The sequence below is a fragment of the Sciurus carolinensis genome, chromosome 18 (genome assembly GCF_902686445.1).
Source record: "Sciurus carolinensis chromosome 18, mSciCar1.2, whole genome shotgun sequence".
Taxonomy (NCBI): domain Eukaryota; kingdom Metazoa; phylum Chordata; class Mammalia; order Rodentia; family Sciuridae; genus Sciurus; species Sciurus carolinensis.
In genome coordinates this window covers 17,619,810-17,627,676 of record NC_062230.1, presented here as the reverse complement: position 1 = coordinate 17,627,676, position 7,867 = coordinate 17,619,810, and the positions used below count along the sequence as shown (strand labels likewise).

At 37.1% G+C, this 7,867-nt stretch overlaps 1 pseudogene; it reads left to right on the top strand.

Moving 5' to 3' along the window:
• Positions 1-6,629: 6,629 nt before the first annotated feature.
• Positions 6,630-7,561, top strand: LOC124969921 (olfactory receptor 2L13-like; annotated as a pseudogene).
• Positions 7,562-7,867: the final 306 nt, after the last annotated feature.

The following is a 7,867-nucleotide window of genomic DNA, read 5'->3' as shown; positions in this document are numbered from 1 at the left end:
GAGAGGTTCTCATGTCTTCCTTGTTAGGTGAGTATAATATAGACTGAGAAAAAAATTATTTAGTCACATTTGATTAGTTTGGTCTATATTACTAATTTACACCTAACTCTATTGTTTGGTTCAGTTAATCAGCAGGTCTACTGAGAGCCTACTATATAGTAGTCCCTGAGCCAGGAAATAGAGACAGAGGATACAATGGGTTCCACCCTGTCCCTAAGCAACACCCAGGTATTTTGATTGCCCAGGTCTCAGGGTTCCCTAGTATGTTTGGTTTCCTTTGTTAAACCCAGGGTAGCCCTACTATCCTCATTGCCCAGTACCCAGTCTCTGCCATGGGATCCTCCTCTCAGCTCTCAGCTCAATCAGGCTTCCTGTGTGAGCTCCAGAGTGGATCTGACCCTATGCCACACCCACTTGTCTCTCACCTGGTCCAGAACAGAGTCTAATTCTTCATGCCTCCCTATATACATACATAGAGCTTCCAGAGCACTCTTGTCTGTGCTGCTGTGCTGAGGACCAGGCAGCTTCCCTCTAGGGCTGGTTCTGCTCCTCAGTCTGTGAAGAATTTTCCACAGCCTAAGGCACTCCCAGCACCTCCTTGGAGTCACTTCCTTAGTGCTCTGCCCAGCTGTCCCTCTGACCTTCCTCCTTGCTTTATCTTTGTCTAATATGAATGAATATATAACCTCATGGTATATATTTGAACTTGTGGTTTTTATTATCTATATCATCAATTAAATGTTAGCTACAGATTACAGAACCTTGAGTATTTTAATCACTATCAAGTCTATGCCTAGGAGCACTGACATAAAACAAACAGTGAGCATACTTTTAAGGAATGAATGCATCACAGTGATGGGAATTTGGTGTTTTGTAACTTTTCCTATGAGGATGAGAGTACCTGAAGAGAGGCTGTGAAGAGTTGAGGTGCAGATGCATATTCTCTGGGCAACAATAATCACAGAAAATTGTCTAGGAATGAAAATTTATAGCATATATTTCTATTTATGAATTCTCTCTATGATTGACATTTGATTATTTTTCCCCATGCATAATTAAGTCTGAACAGGTCAAGTGCACACCTGTTTATGCTACAGTCAGGAAACTGCCTCTGCTCACATTCCTTCCTAGGTGAACAACTCAGCAAGAAAGTCACCTCATGTCTGCCCCTTAGTAAATTAAAAAGCAGGCCAGGAAGAAAGAAACATCCTCTTCAAGGTCCAAGTGTCTGACCTAGACCAAAGTTTGGAATTAGGCATGATATTTTTTAAATTTATTTTTATTGTAAACAAATGGGATACATGTTGTTTTTGTTTGTACATGGAGTAACAGCATACTATTTGCATAATCATACTTTTACATAGGGTAATGATGTTTGATTCACTCCATTATTTTTCCCTTCCCCCACCCCTCCCACCTCTCTTTTCCCTCTACACAGTCCCTCCTTCTTCCATTCTTGCCCCCCTCCCATCCCCCATTATGTGTCATCATCCATTTATAAGTGAGATCATTTGTCTTTTGGATTTTTGAGATTGGCTTATCTCACTTAACATAATATTCTCCAATTTCATCCATTTGCCTGCAAATGCCATCATTTTATTATTCTTTACAGCTGAGTAATATTCCATTGTATATATATACCACAGTTTCTTTATCCATTCATCAATTGAAGGGCATCTAGGTTGATTCCACAGTCTGGCTATTGTGAATTCAGCAGCTATGAACAATGATGTGGCTGTATCTCTGTAGTATGCTGATTTTAAGTCCTTTGGGTATAGGCCGAGGAGTGGGATAGCTGGGTCAAGTGGTAGGTCCATTCTAGGATTTCTAAGGAATCTCCACACTGCTTTCCAGAGTGAGCACTAATTTTCAGCCCCAACAGCAATGGATGAGTGTATCATTTCCCCCACATCCTCTCCAACATCTATTGTTGCTTGTATTCTTGATAATCACCATTCTAATTGGGGTGAGATGGAATCTTAGTGTAGTTTTGATTTGCATTTCTCTTATTAATAAAGATGGTGAACTTTTTTTTCATGTTTGTTGATTGCTTGTACATCTTCTGTGAAGTGTCTGTTCATATCCTTAGCCCATTTGTTGATTGTGTTATTTGTATTCTTCGTGTAGAGTTTTATGAGTTCTTTATATATTCTGGAAATTAGGGCTCTATCTAAAGTATGAGTGGCAAAGATATTCTCCCACTCTGTAGGCTCTCTCTTCGCATTGCTGATAGTTTACTTTGCTGAGAGAATGCTATTTAGTTTGAATCTATTCCAGTTATTGATGCTTCTTTTATTTCTTGTGCTATGGGAGTCCTGTTAAGGAAGTCTGATCCTAAGTTGACGTGTTGAAGATTTGGACCTACTTTTTCTTCTATAAGATGCAGGGTCTCTGGTGTGATTTCAAGGTCCTTGATCCATTGTGAGTTGATTTTTGAGCAGGGTGAGAGATAGGGGTTTAGTTTCATTCTGTTGCATATGGATTTCCAGTGTTCCCAGCACCATTTGTTGAAGAGGTTATCTTTTCTCCATTGCATATTTTTGGCACCTTTGTCTAGTATTAGAAAATTATATTTATTTGGGTTTGTGTCCGTGTCCTCTATTCTGTACCATTGATCTACCTGTCTATTTTGGTGCCAATACTATGCCGTTTTTGTTACTATTGTTTTGTAATATAGTTGAAGTTCTGGTATTGCGATACCCCCTGTTTCATTCTTCCTGCTGAGGATTCCCTTAGCTATTCTGGGTTTCTTATTCTTCCAGATGAATTTCATGATTGCTTGTTCTATTTCTGTAAGGTACATCATTGGGATTTTAATTGGAATTGCATTGAATCTGTATAGTGCCTTTGGTAGAATGGCCATTTTGACAATGTTAATTCTGCCTATCCAAGAACATGGGAGATCTTTCCGTCTTTGAAGATTTTCTTCAATTTCTTTCTTTAATGTTCTGTAGTTTTCATTGTAGAGGTCTTTCACCTCTTTTGCTAGATTAATTCCCAAGTATTTTATTTTATTTTTTTGAGGCTACTGGGAATGAAATAGTTTTCCTAAATTCTCTTTCAGAGGATTCATCACTTATGAATATAAATGCATTAGATTTACACGTATTGATTTTATATTCTGCTACTTTCCTGAATTCATTTATTTATTCTAGAAGTTTTCTAGTGGAGTCTTTTGGATCTTCTAAATATAGGATCATGTCATCAGCAAATAGTGAAAGCTTTAGTTCTTCTTTTCCTATTTGTATCCCTTTAATTTCTTTGGTCTGTCTAATTGCTTTGGCAAGTGTTTCGAGGACAATTTTGAATAGAAGTGGTGAAAGAGGGCATCCCTGTCTTCTTTCAGTTTTTAGAGGAAATGCTTTCAGTTTTTCTCCATTAAGAATGATGTTGGCTGTGGGCTTAGCTTAAACAGCCTTTACAATGTTGAAGTATGTTCCTACTATTCCTATTTTTTCTAGTGTTTTAAGCATGAAGGGGTGCTGTATTTTATCAAATGCTTTCTCAGCATCAATTGAAATAATCATGTGATTCTTAACTTTAAGTCTATTGATGTGGTGAATTACATTTATTGACTTCTGGATGTTGAACCAACCGTGCATTCCTGGGATAAACCCCACTTGATCATGGTGCACTATCTTTTTAATATATTTTTGTATGCAGTTTGCCAGTATTTTGTTAAGGATTTTTGCATCTATGTTCATCAGGGATATTGGTCTAAAGTTTTCTTTCTTTGATGTGTCTTTGTCTGGTTTTCGTATCAGAGTGATATTAGCCTCATAGAATGAATTTGGAAGGGTTCTCTCCTTTTCTGTTTCCTGAAATACTTTGAGGAGTATTGGTATCTGTACTTCTTTAAAGGTCTTGTAGAATTCTACTGAGAATCCACCTGGTCCTGGGCTTTTCTTGGTTGGTAGGCTTTTGATGACTTCTTCTATTTCAGTACTTGAAATTGATCTGTTTGGATTATGTGCACCTTCCTGATTCAGTTTGGGAGGATCATATGTCTCTAAAAATTTGTCGATGTCTTCAATATTTTCTATTTTGTTGGAGTATATATTTTCAAAGTAGCTTCTAATTTTGTTATGTATTTCAATGGTGTCTGTCATGATCTTTCCATTTTCATCATGAATTCTAGTAATTTGAGTTTTTCTGTCCTTGTCTTCATAGTGTGGCTAAGGGTTTATCAATTTTGTTTACTTTTACAAAGAACCAACTTTTTATTTTGTCAATTTTTTGAATTGTTTCTCTTGTTTCAATTTCATTGATTTCAGTTCTGATTTTAATTGTTTCCTGTCTTCTACTATTTTTGGTGTTGATCTGTTCTTTTTCTAGGGCTTTGAAGTATAATGTTAGATCATTTAGTTGTTGACTTTTTTTTAATGTGTGATCTCAATGCAATGAACTTTCCTCTTAGTATTGCTTTCATAGTGTTCCAGAGATTTTGATATGTTGTGCCATTGTTCTCATTTACTTCTAAGATTTGTTTTTATTTCTTCCCTGATGTCTTCTGTTATCATTTCATCATTCAGTAGCATATTATTTAGTCTTCAGGTATATGAGAAGTTTTTGTTTCTTATTTTATTGTTCATTTCTAATTGTATTCCATTATGGTCTGATAGGATACAGGGTAGGACCTATATTTTTTGTATTTACTAATGGCTTTTTTGTGGCATAGCATATGGTCTGTTTTGGAGAAGGATCCATGAGCTGCTGAGAAGAAAGTATATTCATTCGATGATGGATGAAATACTCTGTAAATATCCATTAAGTCTACATCATTGATTGTATTATGTAGTTCTGTAGTTTCTTTGTTCAGTTTTTGTTTGGAGGATATATCCAGTGGTGAGAGTGGTGTGATAAAGTCCTCCACTATTAATATGTTTTGCTCTATTTGATTCTTAAAATTGAGAAGGGTTTGTTTGATATATGTAGATGTTCCATCATTTGGGGCATAAATATTTAAAATTGTTATATCTTGCTGTTTTATGCTTCCCTTAAGCAATATGAAATGTCCTTCTTTATCCCTTCTGACTAACTTAGGTTTGGCTACAAAGGTTTGAATGACAGATGAATTTCCATCTAAAGTACTGGGCATAATAAGTCAGAAAAACACTTTTTCTGGGAAGGGAAAGATAATCATTGATCTCTCATTTTGATTTCTTTTAGTGTGAATAATTGTCATCTAACTTATGTTGTGTCGCTTAAATAAATACCTCTGAACAGGGCAACTCTGTAAGCTACAGTCAGGAAGCTGCCTCTGCTCGGGTTCCTTCCTAGGTGAAGAGCTAACCAGCAAGAACACCTCTTGCCTCCACCTTAGGAAACTCAAATGCAAGACAGGGAGGGAAATGAGAATCCTGTGCAAGGTCCAGATGCCTGACCTATACTGAAGTATGTAATTAGGCCTGAACTCATGGGGGAGAGTCAAAGTTGCACAATCTGATTGAATGACTCCTTGGACACACAGTAAAGCATTTAATAAACACTTATCACACCATTGGAAGTGTGAAGTAAGCAAACAGGCTCAAAATCTGATTCAAAGCAAAATTGTATTTGAAAATACTATTATTCCTATCAATGAATTCTGGTAATTTATTGAAAATGAAGACATTAACACATAAATTCACATAAATGGGTATAAACAGATTGTGATGTATGAAACAATGTGAATGATTCACAGAATGTCAGGCATCTCAAAGACTTTTATATAGACAAAAAGAATATCTGAATGTGACAAGGTTTTCTTACCTATGTTATATTTCCATTTTCACGCTACTTCTAGATGGCTGTCATAAGAAATAGGGTGAAAATTTTGCATATTTCATGCTTATCACATGTGAGTTGCTTCTATGAAGATAAGAAAAATGTGTTTGGAAAACTGTTTGATTTTGAGATTGTGGGGATTCAAAGCGAAAACCTCATTGGGAATTAGAGACTGTCCAAAGGGTACATTCTAATGAAGGTGGATCTCATGGGACACAGGATATGTTTACAGCTAAAGAAGAATGATTTTGGATGGTGATCCACTTTTAGCACTACCAGAGAAGCTTCTGTTGAGAAGGTGAGCAGCACAGCTCCTGGGAGAAGACCCTGGTTACTCACCTACAGTAGTGTCCATGGGGAAGAAAGAGCAGAACCTAAAGATGTGGAGCAGGCACGATTGCTGAGGATGCAGATTCAAGCCTACAGAGACCTTCTGAGTCACACAGTCCAGGTCTGTGGTAAACATGAGTGCAGAGTTGAGGAAGTGGGAAAGCAAGGACCCTGGCTTCCTAAGGTGTTGAGACTGGTTCATAGTCCTGAGGAATGCTCCTGCCAGGAGACATCAGGAAGGAAGTCTCCAGCTACTTCCTTTTGTATGATACATTTGGTACTAGAGTTTACATATTAAGAACTTGTATCTGTCTATGACTTGCTAAGATGGGTACCAGAGAGAAAACTGGGGCAGAAACATTTAATTCAGGAATGAAAAGGAATTAAACAAAGGCTAAACTGTTGAAGGAAAAATAATTCATCCTAAATAATAAAGTCAATTCCTTTTAATCTACTTTTCTGTTTTAATTAATATTTTGCCATTAGTTTCTATTTTTGTTTTTCTTTCAAGGAAATTAAAGAAGTGAATTTTAATGAAGAAATGGAACAAAACTACACACAATTTTATTTTATTGGGGTTATTACCCCAAAACCAAACAGACTTACTTCTCTTGTTCTTCATTACCCTTGTATTTGTTCTTGCCTTGGTGGGGAACTCAGCAATGACTGCCCTCATCTTCTTGGATCCCCAGCTGTACACCCCCATGTACTTTCTCCTCTGCCAGCTCTCCTTCATGGATGTGATGTTCATATCCTCCACTGCAACTAAGATGGTGATCAAATTTTTCTCTAGCCAGAATAACATCTCCTTCATGTCCTGTGGTGTGCAAATGTTCTTCATGACCATGGCAATTTCAGAAGGTTTATTTCTGGTCTCCAAGGCCTATGACCACTTGGTGGCCATTTGCCACCCCTTCCAATATCCCACTCACAAGAGTAAAAGAAAGTGTGTGAAGATGATCCTGCAGTCCTGGACACTGGGCTCAATCAACTCTGTGTCACATACCACCTATACCCTACATCTTCTTTACTGAAGGTCTAGGACTATCAATAACTTCTTCTGTGTCTCTACAACCATGGTGCCTCTGGTCTGTATGGACACTTGTGTCTATGACTACATAGTTATTTTTAGTTCAACCCTTTTTCCCCTCCTTCCTTTCCTTTGCATCACTGCCTCATATGAATGGGTCCTTTTGCTGTCTTCCATATGCACTCAAAAGAGGGAAGAAGAAAGACCTTAACCACATGCTCCACGGATTTAACTGTGGTGGCACTTTACTGTGAACCTTTTGCCTATACTTATCTTTGGCCCAGGAATCTCTGCTCACCAGCAGAGGATAAGAACCTGGCTGTCTTCTACACCATCCTCACCTGTATGCTCAATCCCATCATCTACAGCCTAAGGAACAAGGAGGTCCTGGGAGCCATGAGAAGAGTGTGTGGGATGTTCTCCCACAGGAAGTAATGAGCATGGCTGTCCTTGCTCCTCTGAATCATTTCTTTCCATGTGGAATAGAATACTCCAGAGCAGAAATAACTAATACTTATATAATGCTAGTAAATATAAGTAAAGTTTTCTAGTGACATAAAGTAAAATTAATTAAATAATGCATTTATTATGTCCAGATCTTTTAGTTATTTATATAATTATTAATGCAGAATTCTTCAATGAATATTAATATAAACAATGCTGATATTTATCTCATATTATTTACATTATATACAATATATTATACTTATTGTATTAATATCAATATATTGTCATGGTTTA